Genomic DNA, 20497 nt, shown 5'->3' with positions numbered 1-20497 from the left:
GCCTTGAACTTGGAAAGGCATGTAAATCCAAATCCATGTGCAAGCATACCTAACGGGAAGTTTCTGTTTGCTGTCTTATTATTGGATGTTTTTTCCCACCCACATCTTGGAATTTTTGGGGATATCACAGCTGAATATGTCACTTCAGTGACTTTTTTTTTTTTTTTGGTAAGTTGGCTTAGACATTGGTATTTTTGCCTTGAACAATTTTCAAGAGCTCTTTAAGGGGATAAATAAATAGACATTTCCCGGTGTAAGTTGGTTATTTGCAAATTGCCCACTCCTTTAGCCAGGGACAGGGCCTTGATTGCCCTTTCAGGACTCCAAGCATTATTTCCAGCAGAAGAAAAGCAGCTGCAAATCTCTTCAGGCACTTCCCCCAGGGAGCTGCACTTTCCCTTTGAAAACTGGTACAAAGCTGGCAGGTTATAAGTAAACGCAGAGTTTGCATCGTTAGGGGCACATTTGTAAATTGCCCCAATAAACTGCACTAAGGACACCAGCATACGTTAAAAGATACAAAAAAATCCTTTTAGATAGGACTGACGGATGTAATTACGTGAAGCTCGTTTTCACACTTTCTCCTTTCTAAGACAGTCCTTCACCGCCGCAGACCCGGGGCAGCTAATCGACGGATTTCCCAAACAGCTGCCCACAGCAGGAAATCCCCGTGGCCACATTCTCAGCTGACGGCTCTGCACCACGAGCAGCACAGGCAAACAGCTGAGTGCTGCCTTCTTACCGCTGAGGGAGAGCCTTAGGCACGACTTCTGCGGTGGTGGCGGCAGCAGCAGGGCCCTTTCTTCTTCCCGTGCGCCCTGCAGAACCTCAGTTCCTCTTCCGGCCGCAGGGGCGGGAAGAAGAAAAGGCCATGTTGGTGTTGCCGGCTTCCATGAACGCTGCTGCCACGGCACGGCAGCAGCGTTCCTCCTGCTGGGGTGAGGAGAGGGAAGGAAGAGCAGCGGGAGACCAGGAAGTGCGCGACACGCACCGGTTGAGAACCGCTGTTCTAGACATCAGGAAGCTATGCTTTTGTGATACTGACCTTGAACATCAAAGTAGGGTTCCACTTTGTGGTGAGAATCAAAAATGTGAAAGAAAAATGTAAAAGGGGAAGCCATAAGCCTGGTGAGGGGAGGTTGCTCACACTGTCCCAAGATGGGACTCTGAGACTTGTGGAACTATAGCGGGAATGTCTGATAGTTCCTATATGGACCCATCAGGCTGTCACTTCCCCATTCAGCTGTCTCAGATTCAGCCAGGCTGAGTTGTCATCAGCCATTGCACGCTTGCTGTCTTGCCATTGGTCAGTGCCTCAATATGCATGGACTGTGTTGAAGGGGGTTGGTATATGGTCACATGATTCTGTCTAACAACTCGCCTTTGCTTTCTCTCAACCATAGAGTTAATTCATTGCATTTCTTGGGTGCCAGATGTACAGAGCTTCACTTGGTGTCTAAAGTACTCCAGGAGTGCAGAATGTGGTCTGCATGCCCCAGACTTATTGTTGAGTATTATTGCTTACTGCATTCCCATATTGCTTTTCCAGTTGTAAATCCTCCAGTATCCAGAAGATCTAGTACTGTATTTTTAACTCCTTAACTACACAATTTTAAACCTATACTTTTTCTTTTTAACTGATTTCACAGCAATTGGCAATCGCAGACATTTACAGCATGAAGTAATTTTTTCTTCAATTGGTTGTGATGGGTTAATGCCCCAAATGATTCATAAAAGCAATACACTTTCTACTTCAAATGCCAAAGCAGAAGGTGAATGATACATGCACCACATTTTCTGGTCAACCTGGTTTTGGGTTCTATGCCTTGTTGGAATGAGACATGGAACAGAGGCAGTTGACACTATCTAGCTATGTCCACATAGAGAGTGGATCAGCGATTGCAACCCATGCAAGGAGTCAAAACATTAAGGGCTAGATTTTAAAAGCCCTATGCATGGCAAATCAGGGAGTTACAAGTGTCTCATGGGCCAGGGCGTGTACTTTAAGGTGCGTCCATGGACGCGTGTATCTCCCGGTATGGGCACAAAAGAAAAAGTCCAAAAAAGGGGTGGGGCGTGGTTTGGGCAGGGCATGGGCATTCCAGGAATTTGAATGGAATCCAGCGCGTAAGTATTTATGCGCACAGGCGCACAAAATATACTAGGCTAGTCAGTGGGGTTTTAAGGGTTGGGGCCAGTAGGGTAAAAGAGAGGTTAGCTAGGGGGGGTTAGGAAGTCCTATCCAGTAACTGGGCAAAGTGGGAACAACTGGTTTAGCTGGTAATTGTATCGATGCGCAAGTATATTAAAATCCCCCCCCCCCCCCAACTTACGCGGTAGAAGCAGCATATACACGCATCTATATAAAATGGTGCGCACGTTTACACGCGTCCAGGCGATTTTATAAGGTGTGCGCATATACGCACGCATGTTATAAAATGGCCGCGTCCATGGGTGCAAGCCGGCATACGCACATTCATGTATGCCCGCGTGGCTGTTTTAAAGTTACTGCTTAGGTCTGTTTGTCAAGGCATTGTAGAGAAAGAGAAATCTCACAGGCTTGTCTGAAACTGTTATAGAATATCTTCTGTTGTGGTTATCCCTGATAATTTCAAATCTGGCTTCAGAAGTATGAAGTCTCTCCACAGGCACTAGCCATAAGACACATACGTGTACATCTAGACAGACAGACAGACACATAGACAGATAGCCATAGATGGGCAGAGATAGAGAGACAGCTGGACAGAGTGATATAGACAGATAAAACTGAGTATGGCAAATACAAGCAATGAGCTTTATTTTGGAAGGGGTGGCATAGTGCTTTATTGAGGAATGATGCTTCTTGAAGGTGAAGGCATAATATGATGACATTATCACATTGACTAGTGGCTGACCTTCCCCCTTATAAGGCACTAGTTCAGCTTGTTTTCTGACATGTGATTCCTTGTAAAACAATCCAAAATTTTCTTCCAAACATAGCCAATCTCTGTATCTCTCTCACCCTCTCTCTCTCCCTGGATGCACATGTGTGCGTGTGTCTGTATGTCCTGCACATATCGTTATTTACTGAATTCAAGCCCTTGAAAATTAATACAATATCTCTGTAATCTGTATTTTATAAATTTTTATCAATACCAAGAACTCATGACTAGAGTTTTATATTTGTTCAACATTCATCTCTTGAGCTAATAAATCTTGCGTATTGAGTTTAAAGTGTTTTGATTGTTTGATTATCACGGTGGTGGTGGTGGAAGGGGCAGATTTGGGGCAGCCACCCACATTTGTTATTGTTTGTAAGGTTTGGGTGGACCCTTGGACACTGTGGCAGATGACCATGCCCATGGGGGATAAGTCCCGTGAGGGGCCACAGGTCAGGCTCAGCTTTAGGACGCACAACACAGAATTATCTTTTATTAAACAGAGTGAGAAGCCACCAGACGGGTGGCGAGTAAGTGAATAGAGATGAAGCCCGGCTGGGCCTGTAGTCCCGCAGGACACTGGACACAGTGATCCCTCAATAGCTGTGCTGTAGTGGAGAGAAACTGAAATAGTGAGTACAGTGGAGCATACACAGGGTTCTGGTATAGAGCCTGATTGGTAGATTACTCTCACAGCCGTTCTCCCGAAAGGTAAACACAGACGCTGGAATAGAGGCAGGCCCTCGAGGAGCGAGTACCTGGTTCCAGGGAACAGCTCTGAGAGAATCTAGATGGTAACTCACAGATGGTGTGGGCAGTGGTTTTCTCCAAGCAGAAGTGAGCTCAGGCAGCGAGTCCGGGAACATGGGCCCTCGAGGAATGAGTACCAGTTCCAGACAGCGACCTGAAATAAAAGAGAGAGGCCCCGAGGAGCGGGTACCCCGATAGAGTAAGTCCAATAAAGGAGAGGCAGGGTAGCTAGGTACGGAGAGCGAATCCCATCCGTAAGGAGTCCCTTCACCTTGCTAACTCGATTAGCTAGCAAACAGAGTAGGCTTTTTGTATCCGGGATGCGTGACATCAATCACAGGGGGACGCCCCTGAGGTTCGCGCCAAAGAAGGAATAAGAAGCAGGGCAGCGAGGCGCGCGCGCCCTATGGCAGCTGAACAACATGGCAGGATGCAGCGCCCAAGCCAGACCGGGGATGCCGGAGGAGGATGGCAGGCAGACGCCACAGCAGCCAGACGTCCATCAACCACCGCAAAAGAGGTAACGAGGGCGGAGTTGGAGACATCGGGCAGCGACAGTCCTAACAACATTTTAACAGCTACTTTCTTTTTTCTGATTCTTACTTACATAAAAGAAACAAGGTGTGGGTATTCCTAGCTTCTACCAGAGCTTAGGAAATACTTCACTTTGTTTTCTTTGAAGTTGCAGGCATTCTTTCCCTTTCTCAGACCATGAATTCCAATGAGCACAGCTGAATAAACAGGAGCAGTCATGAAGGTATCTAAGCCAATGGGAAGGACTTGAAACAAATAAGGACCGCAGAGAAAAGTTTTCCAAACTCATTTTCAGAAGATAATTGTATATTTGCAGCAGTGAAGTATGTGACATTAATTAGGTAATAACAGTAATGAACTTTTAGCATGGAATGACCAAAGCATTAGCATATTAGATATTTTACTAGTGTTTAAACTCAGGAGACTAGCGTAAGTGGATTCTCAGAAATAGCTGAAAGCCTCCAAGCTGGTGAGCAAGCCCTTTACGGTCTCATGAAATCTCTATGTCATATTTATTTAGTTTTAAAGTTGATAGCCATTCACAAAACTATCCAGACGTTTAATCCAGCAGCGACCATGCAGATGGAGACTTTCTGTTAGCAAAATCATTACCATTTATTCATATTGTTCTCCTTTCCAAAACATTTCGATAGAACATTTCAAACCCCCTCTCTTTTCTCCCACAAATCTCCATTTTTTCTGATTGCTGGCATGTTGGCAAGACTCAAGCTGGTAAGTGATTTTCCAAGGAACTCCCTCTGCTGGGGCCTTCTACTACAATGAATCTCCAAGCTCCCACTTGGCCAGTGCAACACATCACATCCACTGCCAAAGTACCTCTGCTAAGATATCATGCCATTCCCCTTGAGCTAATGCAACTATAACATAGCATTTGGCTAAACAATGACTATAGCAAGGCTCAACTACTGGTCAAATCAGAAGTCAGACGGCAGAGACAGTTCTGACTCTCGTTCTGTTTCTCTGACTGGTGAATGTATCACTCAGAACCTCAGGGTTGATTGTCTCTAACAGTTGGACCACTGAAAAGTTATTTTTGGTCCGTCCCAACCCAGTTGCTTGCTGTAACAAAACAGGGGACATGTTAGGGGACTGTGTAATTCATGCCAGGTTTGGAATATCCCGTGATACATCCGTGAGAATAAAGATTTTTTTTCAAATAATTAAGATAAGGACAATTTAAATTTTTTTTGCCCTGCCACTTTTTGATAGTTTGTGGTTTGGGCTTTCCTCTTACTCTATTTCTTCACTCAGAACCCCACCATCATGAAAAAACACACCGCCATTGATGTCACATCTCCTTTCGAACTTTTGCAACTGCAGTGTAAGAGCTATGAGGGACTGGTATCTTGCTCTTTTTCAGACAAAGGAATTGACCATAGCACCTGCTTCTGTTGCTGGAAAATAAATAGGAAACCCAAGGCTGTGAACAGTGTTTTGAAAGGGCTTCACCTTGGGCTGCACCTTGTGTCACAGTGGTGTGTGCACAGGCTACCGGATCTGAAGTAACTAGGACTGAGGTAGGCAAATCCAGTTCTGACACTTGCGACTAGGAGAGCGATAGAGTGAAGATTCCCCTCAGAACAGATCAGAGGTAAGGTGCAGCTGCCCCATCAAGGGAACAGGGAAGCGATTAAAGAGGAAAAAGGAAAACTGAAAGAAGGGGTGCAATCTGTAGCACAGAGCCCAATGGGGAATCTAGTCCCAAGTAGCCAGAAGTGAAGGGCACAGGTGAGGGTGAGTGGAACATGTTTGATCAAGTAGTAGAAGCTTTGAAAAAGCTGGAAAAGGAGCAGCGAGGGGAGGAAGGCCTAGGAGCTGCCATGTGGAACCTGCAAGGGCAGGTGTTTGCCTGGAAACACATCAGCCATGGAGCAAAGGAAACTGTGGCAGCTACTGCTCCAGGTGAGCACAGTATCACAAGAAACCTTTGAGGTCCTGTGGCTCAGGAGGGACCTGGCCTAAATGAAGCAGGGGCCATATTAAAAGGACTTATAAGCTGGTGCATAGAGCTTTATATCTATCTGTTTGAAATGCCTGCTGGACAATCTTGGTGTGCTATGATGAGCAGGAAGGAACTTTTACTGTATCTGTGAAGTAACTGTGGGGAGCACGTTCTGGGCAGCAGTCCAAGACAGGGCATGAGTTGCACCCCACAACAAGGAGGAAGTAGGAGGTCTTAGAATCAACAAGAGAAAATGGTGCCAGCTCCTAGACACTATCCACCCAATATGATGCCTTCCACTGAACTGCAAATGAAACGCATATATGGAGTAAACAGGGTTAATTGTATAACATTAATTTTATTTATTTAACGAGTTTTATATACCGTCATTCGGAAACGTCAAAATAATGCCATCATAACTGTTTACAAAATAAGGTTATAGGGATAAAGGGGTTGACAAGGGGTGTAAAAACATAACATGTTATTAGGCATAGTATAAACAAATTCATGCTTAAGATCAAAACAAGTTCATTCTTATTTTAAAAAAGTATAGTTGTGCTGATATTCATTTAACCATGAGATTGTAATGGAGGGCGGTGATGATTAGTTGATTCTTTGGGTGGTTTGATATGCTTTGTTGAACAACAAAGTTTTTAATTCTTTTTTGAATGTTTTTAGGTTTTCCTGAATTCTGAGTTTAGTTGGGAGGGAGTTCCAAAGTTTTGGGCTACCAAGGGATATCGCTCTATTTTGAGTAGAGGTGAGTTGATTTGAGTGCGTTGGTGGTGTTTTTAGGAGTCCTTTATTTGCTGACCTCAGGTTTCTACTTGGGGTATGGAATTGAATGTAGGGGCTTAGCCAATTTTTCTGTTCTTCATATATATTTTATGTAGGATGGAAAGGACTTTATATTGATCCTGTATTTTATTGGCAGCCAATGAAGTGATATGAGGGTTGGGGTGATGTGGCATGCTTTTTGGCACCTGAAAGGATTCTTGCAGCTGCATTCTGCAGGATTTGGAGAGGTTGAATGGCGTGTTAGAGGTAAGTTGAGGAGTATAGAGTTGCAGTAGTCTATATTGGAGAATATTAATGATTGCAAGACTGATCTGAAGTGATTATTTGAGAGAAACGATTTTAGATGACGAGTGTAAGTAGTTTATGATAACCATCTTTAATTTTTGTTGATATATGGTTTTTAAATGAAAGTTCTTTGTTATTACTCCAAGGTTGCGGGCATGGTTGGTTGGAGATAAGTTGAATTTTGGTTCATGAGATTTAGAGTCAGTGTATGCAGAGAGTTGTTCTTTCTGTCAAGTACTATTAATTCAGTTTTGTCAAAGTTGAGGATGAGTTTTATGTTGTTTAGTAATTCCTTGATGCTGTTTAGGTAATAGGCAGTTAATTTATATGTTTCTTCAATTGATTTTTTTATTGGAATTAAGATTTGAATATCATCAGCAGATATGAAATGGGTTAGATTCAGATTTGTAAGGAAGTGGCATAGTGGGAGAAGATAAATGTTAAAGAGTGTCGCTGAAAGGGCGGATCCTTGGGAACTCTAGTGTCTAAGTTCATTTTCTTTGATAGGGAATCATAGTAGTACTTGGTAGGATCTTTGTGACAGATAGGAGGAAAACCATTGAAGAGTTGTTTTGTTAGCACCAATTTCAGAAAGACGATTAATCAGTATAGAGTGGTTTACAGTATCAAATGCTGCTGATAAGTTGAGGAGGATTAGAAGGTAACTTTGGCCTTTTTCAAAACCTTTGAGTATGAAGTCATGTATGGCAAGTAGTAAGGATTCTGTGTTGTTTTTTCTAAAGCCAAATTGAGAAGGAGGATGTTATTTTCATCAAGGTGATCGGTGAGTCGAGTATGGATTTTCTCAATGATTTTTGCAAAGAATGGGAGGTTTGATATGGGTCTGTAGTTCAGTGGATTTTCTGGATCTAGATTATTCTTTTTTAGAATGGGTTTGATGATGGCTGATTTTAGGCTTTCCGGATAGTTTCCTTCAGTGAGGGAAAGGTTTACAATTTTTGTTATTGTTTTGGTGATTGACGGATCGAGATTTTTTATTGCTGTAATGGGAATGGCATCAATAATGTGTTTGGCTGGGTTCTTTTTTTTATGATCATTTGGGTTTCTAAGGAAGATGCTGTTTCAAAGTTGGACAGGTTTTTGTTTGAATTCAGTAGTTTCTGGTCTTGAGAGTCATTTTTTAGGTTGTTATTTATGAGTAATTTGATTTTTTCATTAAAGAAGTTGGCGAAGTCATCACTGCTGATCTTTGATGATAGTGATTGATCATCTTGAGAGGTTTTTGTAAGGGTTTTTACTATGTTGAAGAGCATCTTAGGGTTTTGTTGGTATTTGGAAATTTTTTTGGAGTAGAAGTCTTTTTTTGTTTTATGGATGAGTTTTTTATATTCGGCAAGTTGTGATTTCTATGCGTTAGAAGTGTAGTTTTTTTTTTCTCCAGGATCTCTCTATTTTTCTGAGTTTCCTTTTTGCTGCTCTGATGTTTTTGTTGTACCAGGGATTTTGATTTATTGTTTCTTTTATTGTTTTTGTTATTATTGGATTTATCTTGTCTGCTATAGTTTTCGTGATGTTGAACCAAGAAGATGTTGCATTTTCTATGTTTGATAGATCAGTATTTGTTATTTCAGTCTGCAGATTTGTTTTAAGGATTTCCATGCAGAAAGGTGGATGATAGGAGAAGGTTTTGGTGGTGTTTTTTTTTGTTGAGCGTTTATGATGAGAATAGATTTGTGTGGATGATAGAATGGTCTGACCATGGAATTTTAGAAATCGTTTGGTGATTCGACCAGAACTTGGTATTGATGAAGATTAAGTCTAGTGTGTGACCTGCCTTGTGTGTAGGGCCAGTGAAAATTTGATTGAGACATAGAGATGATAGTGCATCATGATTGATGAGGATGCAATGATAGAGTAGAGTCCATATGTAGGTTGAAATCACTAGAATAATTATAGGTTTGGTAATAGATAGTTTGGTCAGAAAAAGTTAATAAGTGGTGAGCAGTTTTTTTCGAGAGTGTTGGGGGGGCAGTATAATAGGCAAATTTGTAAGTGTGGAGAATCAAATAATGCAATTTCTAGTGGAGAGCAATTGCTTGTTGGAATTGGTTTCAGTTGTAGATTTTTTTTGGAGATGAGCATTAATCCTCCTCCTTTCTTTTTGGTCTGGGTAAAGAAAAAGTTCTATAAGAAGAGTTGTTGATTTGGTTGATTATTACAGTGTCAGTGTTTTTTGCCCAAGTTTCTGTGATAGCTATAAAGTCTGGTTTTTCATCTTGGAGAAGGTCGTTGATGATAGGAATTTTTTTATTATTGATTGAGCATTAAAGAGTAGGAAGGAGAGTGTTAGATAGTTACAGAGTGAAGTGTTGTTGTGATTAATCGTTGTGTGTTGATATTTGAGATTTGTTTTAGATTTCATACCTTTTACTTTCCAGTTGTTGTTGGAGTTTGTTCTGTTTCTGTTGTCTTTGCATTCTGATGAAGGTTGATGGATTGCCATTTTTTCTTTATGTTCAGGGTGTATTTGGAGATTAAAATCTGTTTGACGTGTTATTGATATTTATTTATAGTCCATTCTTATGTTCAGAAACTTTGTTTAATATCTACGTTCTCATGTTCTAAAAAAAACCCTGTTCTATGTAACGCCTTTACAGCGACTGTTTTGTTCTATGGAAACCGACCTGATTCGATATGTGTATCGAGAATGTCGGTATATAAAAATTCTAAATAAATAAATAAATAAAATTATATATTGCCGGCACTTGGATTGTACGAAGGGGTGCACAAAGGGGATAGCCCCTTTGTCGTGCCCCTTCGGTGCACAACGCATGGAGGTGTCGCTGTCTTAGTGCTGGGGCACACCTACGTCACTCTGGGGGGGCGTGTCCAGGGCTCTCTCTGTTTCCCCTGAATTCCCAGCGAATTTCACAAAGGCACTTGCCTTTATTTGCAGAAGCTGTTTCTTCACACGGTCGGTAGCGGTTGGTGGAGGGTGGGTGGGAGAGCCTGCCCTGATGTTTCTTTCTCAGGAGGTATCACTGTCTTAGCACTGGGGCGCGCCTACATCACTCTGAGGGGCATGTCCAGGGCTCTCTCTGTTTCCCCTGAATTCCCAGCGAATTTCAAAAAGGCACTTGCATGTCAGGGAGTGATTCATGTCAGGGAGTGATTCAGGCCATGCATCATTCAACCTCATTTCAGTGTACGTTGATTTGCCATGGATACTTTACATCTTTAGGAAATGCACACACAATACCTAGGGTTATCAATTGATGTCATAATCATAAAAAGTGTGCCTTTACTCTCATTGTATGTATAGACATCCTGCTCCAATATTTATAAGAAATGCAGAAACTACAAGTTCTTAGATGAACTGGAGTAAAATCAGGATTGGTTGAGTCAATACAGTTGGCAGGGAGTCAGTTGGTAACCCTTACAGCAGTGCATTAGCATTACAAACAAGTGAAATGCTAAAGAACTGAACACTATAATGCTAGTTATAGTATAAGACACTGATTAACCATGTCACTTCTGCCTGGATGGTATGTCCAGATTTCTTCTTTATCCAGCCCGGAGCCTCCTAAACACTAACAAAACTGCTTTCTGGCTCTTTCAAAGCATGTCTGGGAGCAGCAGGTTTCTTCCTGGCTGGCATTTATGTATATCTGTGCTCGGCTATTGTAATATTCCAACTGTGTATTCCCCAGACACGCCTCCTTACATTCAGTCCACAAGAATTTCAGATCAGGCAGATTGAAATGGACTTTATTGAATTGCAATTGCATTGGTGACAATGCACAAATAATATCTTATTCCATCTTTTCCCCTTGGAATAATGAGACTGTCATTTGCAGAGAATCCCCTCGCCAGCTTAGCTCTCAGTAGGACTATGTGAGAGATCTTGCATTGTTCAGGAAAAGGAGTTGGTTCTTTTCCCATTATGTGCATCCATTATTGTTATTGCAACAATGTAGCTACTGCAGTATAAGTTCAGCTTGTGGTTTTCCTCGATTGTCTGGTCTTTTCGTATTTCACTTCCTGTAAAAACAATACAACTTTGAATGTGGCACATAGTACAGAAAATGAATCTATTCTGTGGAGGTGATCAGTTTTGACTTTAACAGACATTGGTGACCCAGGTTGGGCCCCGCTGGTTAATTGCTTCTGAGTGCCTGACGCATCACCAAACAGACAGCAGGTCTTTCTACTAGAAGGAAATTGCCCTACTGTAAACCTGTGTTTTTTGTCCCCCTTATGATTTAGGTTCCATCAAAGGGCTGAGTCCTGGAGCTGCTGTTTTTAGTTTGACAGTCTCCCACGGACTCTAAAAGGTGAGGTTCCTGTTGTTTACATGGAAAGAAAACCGTAAGAGCAGCCACAGCGGCCCTGACTTAGAGCACGGCAGCCCAGCGAATTAAGTGGAATGCCATTAATGATGCAGGAAGAATTAAGCAAAGGTTAACCCATCCCAAAAAGGTTGAGCAGTCTATGGGGTTGATATGCTTTAATGTTTTAAGAGGCAACTATGCTTGCTTCACTGCAATTCTACTCAGCTGTGAGCTTGTGGTCAGGGCAATTAAAGAAAAAGATGAAGAGAGAAGCCCATGTCTACTTCTGATCTGTAATTCTCTCTGTGGTTAATATGAGGTATTGTACAGAGCCTAGGATAATGTTTATGCAGTTTGAGTATTTGCAGGTACAAAACAGGAGGAATATGTCTCCTAGTCCCCGCCCCCCCCTGTTTAGATTCAGCTGCCGGTGCCTACACTGACAGCTATTACATAAGGGGCTGCTAGAATCAAGTCAGCAGTGCCACAAAATGGAGTTCTGACTATAAAACTGTTTTATTTTGGAGGGCTGTAACATCTCTTACAGTCTCTTGCTCCTCTTCTTGGACTGGTCAGCACTCTAACTCACCAACTGCAGGTTACTTCAGACAGCAAGACAGACAAAGAGTAAGAGAGCATGTGTGCAATGCCATGACAATAGTGAAAAGCCAGAAAATTATTCTTGGTATCACTGTATCAATAGGTACTATGCATCTGTAAATTAAGCAGACTTCATGGTCTCATGGCATAAAAGTTCATTTGCAATGCTTAGGCAAGAACCCACTTCCATCTATCCCAGAATAGCATGAGATGCCATCTCTTCTGTTTCAATAGACCTCATTCACAGTACCCACTAATTTCACATTCAAAGGACTTTAAACTTATTCTTTTATTTTAAATACATTTTAAGGGAGAATAAACAAACTGCTGATCGCTGCATGTGATAAACTGTGTAGGAAATAATAAAAAAAGAGGAAGGGAAAGGAGGAACAAAGGTTTGCAGTCTAGCAATTGGAATGATTGCTCATCCTCTGGGCTGCTTTATATTACCAATAATTGTACAATCCATAGAATGCATTCTCAGAAGCAAAAGCAGTGCACCAAAGAATGAGTAACGCAAGCAGTATAACTGATGGTTTTGGTATGATGGATCCTGACAGTGATATATGATTATGATGCTCTTGCACCTGGCAGGGACCAGATCACAGGTCCAGCAGACTCCCTCTTTCAATGAAACTTTAAAATAAGAGAAATCTGAACCAACTGATCAGGTATTCCTTGTAGGCAACACAATTAATCATGATGGATTAGTCTGCTGTTCTGGTAGAGATGGTCTTTGTATTCCATAGGAATCCAGTTACCATGTACCAGTTCATTGCTGTACTGTTACTGAAAACTCTTATCCCCGCTTCTTGCAGTAGGCAGGCAACACCAGGAAGGACTGTAAATCATGTGCACTCGCTAAGCTCACGATGCTGAGGGCTGCGGCGGTCCTCAGGCTCAGGAGGACAATAAGAATATGAAGGATAAGAGCATCTTCTCTGGTAGTGAGCTCTATGAGGAGGTGATCAAAAGCCGTACAGTGGGACTATTCTTCCTTTGGTACCTGATAATTTTACAAGGCTTTGTAATTTGTTCAGGCATCTCGAGATCAATGTATATAAATATGTGTGCATAGAGGTGCAATGTATATGAAGAAACTAATTGGAACGTTTGTATGTAATGTGTAATGGCGTGAAGGGTGGGCCAATTTTCAATAGGGAACCTGCCTAATGTGGTGCATGCACTTGCCTGCAGTATCTTTCATCTGTCTGCAATGTCACACGTTTGGTCTGACTCTGCAGTGTCACGCATGTACTTTTAAGCCTGCGCCCAAACTGATTTTCAAACACAATGTACCTCCCCTAAAATTACTCTAAAACCGGGTTGTTATGTTGCCAAATGTGTGCCTGTATATGGAGATAAATGAAAAATGTGGGCGCTAAGCAGCATGCCATCTATGCAAATATGACGCGTGTAGCGTCCCTTGCTAACTGCCCACAGGTATAAAGGACCTTGCTTTTTCCCTGAAGGCAGATTTTCTTGCTGGAAAAACTACACACAAAGTAGATTTGAAAATCAAATCCATGCATGTTGTTTACCAATCTCACCGTAAGCATGCCCCTGAGAGCGCCTCCCCCGCTGGCTGGCTAAAAGCGGGCAGACTGGAATTCCAGTCTGCAGAACTGTCAGAAAAAAAATGTACAGTGCATGAACTAAATTCTCTGTGCTGGCCCTCGAGTATCCCTCCCCCTCCCCCTTTTCCCCTGTAGCCATAACTGAGGCAGACAAGCTCCATAAATGACTGGGATTGGAAGGGAAGGCACCCGCCGAGGCAAAACCTCTGTGCAGTCAACAATAGCAAGCCACTGCGTGGCCCTGAGTTCATAACCTCTGCGCTACAACCAAGCACGCTGGCGATAAACCTAACCTCGAGTCTCCTGCTTCCCGGCATGCAACTCTGCCACGACCCCTGCCTTTTGCGGAAAAAAGGAGTTGGCCCCGGGCTGGAATCGAAGACAACTCAGCAAGGAACACAGTGCAGAGAGTTTAAACTAAACTCTCTGCACGTGCTTCCTGGCGGGGAGTTTGCCCCTGAAAACTCTTCGCGACCTACTTATCTGCGGGCCCCCCCCCGTTGGGCCAGCACTTTTCAAAGGGAAACGCCACCCACAAGCTCTGCAGGGAGGCTGTAAATTGGCCTCATGACGATCTCGGTGCATGCAAGAATCCGCCTGCCTGCGCTGTTAGGTGAAGGATATCTCAGCTGATATTAAACAGGCCCAGGTACACAAGGCAAGCTCAAGTTTCCAATTTCTGGTAAAAAAAAAAAAATCCAGTTTCATAATGATGAGATATTTAACAGTCATTCTTAGAAAGACATATAATCTATCTATCCAGACATATGTATATTTGTAAGGTCCCTATGGTCTGTTACTAAATTTGCATGCAAGCTTATGCTCTAAATCAGAGATGGTATTGCCGTAATTCTATGCACACCTGTGTGCCTTGGTGGAATGTACCAGCTAGGGATATGAGGATGTTGAGTTGCCTCTAAATTGGAGAGAAGGAATGTTCCAAGACAGTAATGAGCTGCAGAAGCTGTCTCCTGGAGTAAAAGATTCAGAAAATCTGAACTCTCTATTTTTCTTCAAGCCAAACACAGTGATGTCTTGCCCAGAAACTGATAGGGTGAGCCCATTTGTTTTGTAGAAGATCACCAGGATATGGGACCTTTGGGATGCTTTCCCTTTAAAATCCAAAAATCATGATCATCCAGCTAAGATACTCGTTTGGGATCCAGCCCATGATATATAAATGCTGCACAGCTAGCCAGGTACGCCTCCTGTTGACATGACATCATGGGTTGGAAAATGCTGACATAAGCATAATTAAGTAGAAGACTCCTGTACATTTACTCTGAGTCTGCATAGCGCTCTAGGGCTGAGATTAGAACACCTCTGCTTTCATTCATTTTTAACATCTATGATGTGTATTGAAAATATCTCACCTAATAATGCCTTTCGGACTGAGTAATGTAAAAATTGGTTTGTTGGAAGATGTGATATTCTGTTTTTGATATATATAACCTTCTTGGAAACCTCAAGACACTATGAGGATTGTTTTTCATAGAGCAGAGTGGCATCACAATGTTCCTGAGAGCTAGTGAGCTACTTGACACCAGCTTAAAGGGAAACGCATAGGGATGGAAACATATTTTGAAATGTTGAGCAGCAAGCCAAATATTTTAGGAGCAAGGTCAAAACATTTTCCTTGTAGTTGTTTTTTTTTTTTTTTTTTTTGTTTTTTTTTTTTTTTTGGGGGGGGGGGGTTTGGGGGGGGGGGAGGGAGTCAGGTTTCTTTTGTCTTTTATTTGCAGACAGGGCCAGGTTCAGACCACAATGGTTCTTTTCAGGTCCTTGTTCCCCTCAGTAGCAGCAGGCCTCAGCTCCTCCCATTGCTTAAGCAGCGGCGGCTCCTCTCAACCTTTTTGTAGCAGTAGCTGCAGTGGCTCCTTCTGGGCTCAGGAGGCCCGCAGATACTTAAAAAGCCATTTTTTTAGGTGCCCGGGAATCTTGGTGCTCAGAATTTTCCCATTCTTGTACATACATAATAATATATATTATTAATTTCTTATTTTTTGAAAAGACCTTTAATTCATCCTTGAGATGGGATTTTAAATTTATATCATGACTTGTCTGAGATCAATAGATCCATTAAATAAGAAGCAGTTCATGATTTTGCACTGCTTGAAATGCCATCAATGTACCCATCCTATGCCGTTTATTTCCACCAGCCCCATCCAGAGTTGAGTACATAAGACCATAATGTTTATTGCTCAACGACTGAAACAGAAAACAAATCCATCCCTTTTCCATCTACAGAGCCCAGCTGTATTACTTTAAAGTCTGCATTTCAGTTTCTATGAAACAAATTCAAAAGACCAAGCCCTTGCTGAATCCTCTTTCAGATCTGAAGATCTAACCATGGCCATCCTGTCTTCTCTCTCATCTTCCAAAACTGAAGCAGGGTGATTGGCTGTGTGCTAAATAAAGGGGACAGTGCAGTCTAAAAGGAATGTCCCTAATTATCAGGTTATCCAGGAGTAATGCTCAGTGTAAGACACAATTCACACATATATCACTGGTTAGACAGCAGCAGCCATTATGCCATCCATGTCCTAACCTGCAATTATAAAAACTTTTTTTTTTTTTTCAATAAAGAAAAACAAAACAAATAACTGAGTGCTTTGTGTCTTGGAAACCAGATCTTGTATGTCTGTAGAAATATGCAAACGAAAGAGAAAGCTTGCTTCTGGTTCTCTTCCTGCTTGCTTTCTAATTTAAATTTCTCTTGACCAATCAGATCGCACACTTCAAAATTTTGATTTATGGCAGGTTTTATTATGAGGAGAGGTTGGCAGATAGTGATGTCAGTTGGTAGGATCAAAAAGGAAGATTTATTACATCTTAGGATGTGTCAGCCCAACAGCATTATTTCAAACACAATCACTGGTCCCCCGACAAGGGCCATGTTTCAGGGTAACTGCCTCGGGAAGGAGTTAGAGTCACAACTTCAAATCTTATCATGACAGAATTGAATGTGTCAGGGGATAGGTGATTGTGTTTGAAATAATGCTGTCGTGCTGACACATCCTAAGATGTAATAAATCTTCCTTTTTGAACCTACCAACTGACTTGTGGACATCACTGTTTGTCAACTTCTCCTTTGATTGTGAATCCATAGTGATGGCTGGCTGTTTCATCTGATATTTGTGCTTGAGGTTTTATTACGAACCAAAAAATATACTACTTAATAAACCTCTCAGTAAATTTTAATAGCCATGTGAATATTCAATGCTTTTTTTTTTTTTTAAACAGAATGTGAAAACGAGGTCTTCATAAACAGCTAATTTTGCTGTATAATTCACAATGCATGCTTCTTTAGAATTATCAATCTCACAGTTTTCCCCCTTTTTACTTTTTTTTTAAATATGCAATTAAAATACTTATGTTGCCCAAGTTTTCTTGCCAAAACATATCCCCAGGCCAGCTGTAACTTCCCCAAGGAAACCCGACACAATCCACATCTCAAACGACTTCTGCTTCAGGTGTGTGCCAGCTTTGTGGATCACTGCTATGTGTTTATATTGTTGACCCTGCACTAGAACACAGAGACAAATACTTTAGGAGGGATTATTGTACATAATACCAAATAGAATCATATATCATCCACTTGCTGACTGGTCCATTCAAAACTAAAAATGAACCTATTGCTTAAACAAGGAGGGCTTAATCAAATCAATAAGTCCATTCAAGTTTCTTTACAGAGAGGGTGGTGGATGCATGGAACAGCCTCCAGTGGAAGTAATGGAGAACAAAAACAGTATCTAAATTCAAGGAAGCATGGGAGAAATACAGGGGATCTCTAAGGAAGGGATGAGAATTATAATGCTAAATTAATTGGATGGATGGGCAGACTGGATAACCATAGGTTTTTTTTCTGCCATCTATTTTTCTCTGTTTCTGAGTTCTTTATTGAGACCATTAGGTACTGCTGTACAGAATGTATAAATCCAAAATTGTTTCCTGTAATTGAGATGAACGTTGCAATCCCCTCCTCACAGTGACGTGATACTGTTTTCAAAACAGTCCAATGTAATTGATCAAAAGAATACCCTTTAGTGAAGGAGTGTATTTGTATTTATTATTTTATTTATTTATTTATTATTTTTATATACCAACACATCAGTTTACATTCAGGTACTGTAGGTATTTCTCTATCCCCAGAGGGCTTACAATCTAACGGGCCGATACAGTAAAAATTGCGGGAGAGTGGGCAAGTAGATTAATTTATTTAAATTAGGTCCACGGCAAAAAGAGGCATCCCTAGTGCCTCTTTTTGGACAGGAGCAACGCTGTCAGTGGGTTTGACAGCCAACGCTCCATTTTGCCGGCATCGGTACTCGAGCCCGCTGACAGCCATGGGTTCGGAAACCGGACGCCGGCAAAATTGAGCGTCCGGTTTTCAAGTCGCAGGCCCATTTAAAATTTTTTTTTATTTTTTACTTTAACTTTTGGGGCCTCCGACTTAATATCGCCATGATATTAAGTCGGAGGGTGCACAGAAAAGCAGTTTTTACTACTTTTCTGTGCACTTCCCCGGCGCCGGCAGAAATTAACGCTTACCTTTGGGTAGGCGCTAATTTCTTAAAGTAAAATGTGCGGTTTGGCTGCACATTTTACTTACTGAATTGCGCGGGAATGACTAATAGGGCCATCAACATGCATTTGCATGTTGCGGGCACTATTACGGACCGATTCAGTAAAGTCCGCGGGAGAGCAGGCGAACGCCCACTTGCCTGTGCACGCAATTCAGTATTTAAATTAGGTCCAGCGATAGAAACGGGCAAAAGGAGGCACTAGGGAAACTAGCCCGTCCCTAGCGCCTCCTTTTGGCCCAGAGCGGCAGCTGTCAGTGGGTTTGACAGCCGATGCTCAATTTTGCCGGCATCGGTTCTCGAGCCCGCTGACAGCCACAGGCTCGGAAACCGGACGCCGGCAAAATTGAGAATCCAGTTTTCGACCCGACAGCCGCCGGCCGACTTCAAAATTTGTAAAACTTTTTTTACCCTTCGGAACCTCCGACTTAATATCGCTATGATATTAAGTCGGAGGGTGCACAGAAAAGCAGTTTTTACTGCTTTTCTGTGCACTTTCCCGGTTGCCCGAAGAAATTAGCGCCTACCTCACGTAAGTCCCGGGGTTTTTTGTCGGGGGCGTGTCAGGGGCGGGGGCCGATCGACATGGGCGTTTTGGGGCGGGACGCGGCGTTTTGGGGGCGGGCCCGGGGGCATGGTTTCGGCCGCGGGAGGCGTTGCCGGCGCCCTCCCGGAACCAACCGCCCCCCCCGGTCGCTTCTCGGCGCGCTAGTTGGCCCGCTGGGCGTGCGGGGATTTACTTCTGCCCTCCAGGAGGCGTAAATCCCCGGACAAAAGGTAGTGGGGGTTTAGATAGGGGCCGGGGGGGTGGGTAGGTAGAGGGAAGGGAGGGGAAGGGTGAGGGGAGGGCGAAAGAGAGTTTCCCTCCGAGGCCGCTCCGATTTCGGAGCGGCCTCGGAGGGAACGGAGGCAGGCTGGCGCGGCTCGGCGCGCACTCGGTCTGCCCCAAAATCGGCAGCCTTGCGCGCGCCGATCCTGGATTTTAGCAGATACGTGCGGCTACGCGCGTATCTACTAAAATCCGCGTACTTTTGTTTGCGCCTGGAGCGCGAACAAAAGTACGCGAACGCGCCGTTTTAAAATCTACCCCAGAGTGGAAGGGGCTGAGCCTAGAGAGGGGAGGGGGAGAGATATTGGCAGGTTGAGGAGTTGGGCCTATATTGCGTTATGTTGACCAATATAAAAATATGCAGAATTTTGCAGAATTTTAAGTTTTTGTGTGCAGATTTTTAAAATTTTGTGTGCAGAATTCCCCCATGAGTAACAATTTAAGACATTTAAATCTAAGGTTCCTAAATTTTCCCCCGTTTTGTGGGTGAGCAAACTCGAGTAAACTTTGAGGAAATACGTGGGCCGAACCTGTGTGTTCCCTCAGATAAGGTTCCTGTAATTATAAGTTGGGGGGTTTTTGTTGCCTTTTCATTCTGCTATTAGCCAGGAAGCAGCTGCTCAACCCTCTATAGATTTTGACAATTTGTCTGCTACGTTGGAATCTTCTTCTCAGAAATTATTGAAAGAGCAACATTACCGGTTTCCTTTCTTAATGAATGTGATGTTAGTTATAGTATGAGATGTTATTTCAAAAATCTGAACATTCCTTATTTTGGTCAAGTAGTCAGGGTTTCTCCTGATATGGCAAAGGTAACTCAAGAAAGAAGAAAAAGTTTTTGAGATATCCCTGTGAATGTGTAGTGAAGTATAGAGCAGACTGCTATATCTTTTTTAATGCCAGAACGACTTCATGTTTTTCTAGATTCTAGGCAGTCTACTGGACATTCATCGAATTAGACTGAATGTCTAAAGATTGTATATTTGTAACGCTGCAGGTTTATTCATGTAATTGCTGTTTCTAGCAAGATATTTCTTTTTCATCTCTTTTTTTTCTGCTTCTCCCCATAATTACTGTGGTCTTTAAGTTGAGATCTGAGATTTTATAGGTAAACATTATTGTTAGTTTCTTCATGGTCTGGTATTATTACCATTATGTTTTCTCTTTTGTGTGGTCTCATTGTTTGCTGTGCAAAGATTATTCTTTGTAATTGTTAAAAATGTAATAAATATAAAATTAAAAAAAAAAAAAAGCACACCAATGAGCTTTGTATTCAAATTGTGATAGTTTATTGGAATACAAAATGAAAAAGGCTATGCAAAGGACAGTATGTGTATTAAAATACCCGAACAAAGCTGCAGGAATGGC

General features: G+C 42.4%; 2 long non-coding RNA genes across 2 annotated transcripts in view; one reads left to right on the top strand and one right to left on the bottom strand.

The window, feature by feature from the left end:
- Positions 1-1163, bottom strand: part of LOC115089553 — a 32504-nt gene extending 31341 nt beyond the window's left edge. Inside the window, exon 1 of the long non-coding RNA XR_003856160.1 lies at positions 1046-1163. This is a non-coding gene — a long non-coding RNA (uncharacterized LOC115089553). The remainder of the gene's footprint in view (positions 1-1045) is intronic.
- Positions 943-13129, top strand: LOC115089552. The gene is made up of 3 exons (XR_003856159.1): positions 943-1076; positions 11476-11543; positions 12959-13129. It is a non-coding gene; the product is annotated as an uncharacterized LOC115089552 (long non-coding RNA).
- Positions 13130-20497: the final 7368 nt, after the last annotated feature.

The sequence above is a fragment of the Rhinatrema bivittatum genome, chromosome 4, assembly GCF_901001135.1.
Source record: "Rhinatrema bivittatum chromosome 4, aRhiBiv1.1, whole genome shotgun sequence".
NCBI lineage: Eukaryota > Metazoa > Chordata > Amphibia > Gymnophiona > Rhinatrematidae > Rhinatrema > Rhinatrema bivittatum.
Note: the sequence above shows the minus strand (reverse complement) of the source record. Positions and strands in the feature narration are given on the sequence as shown.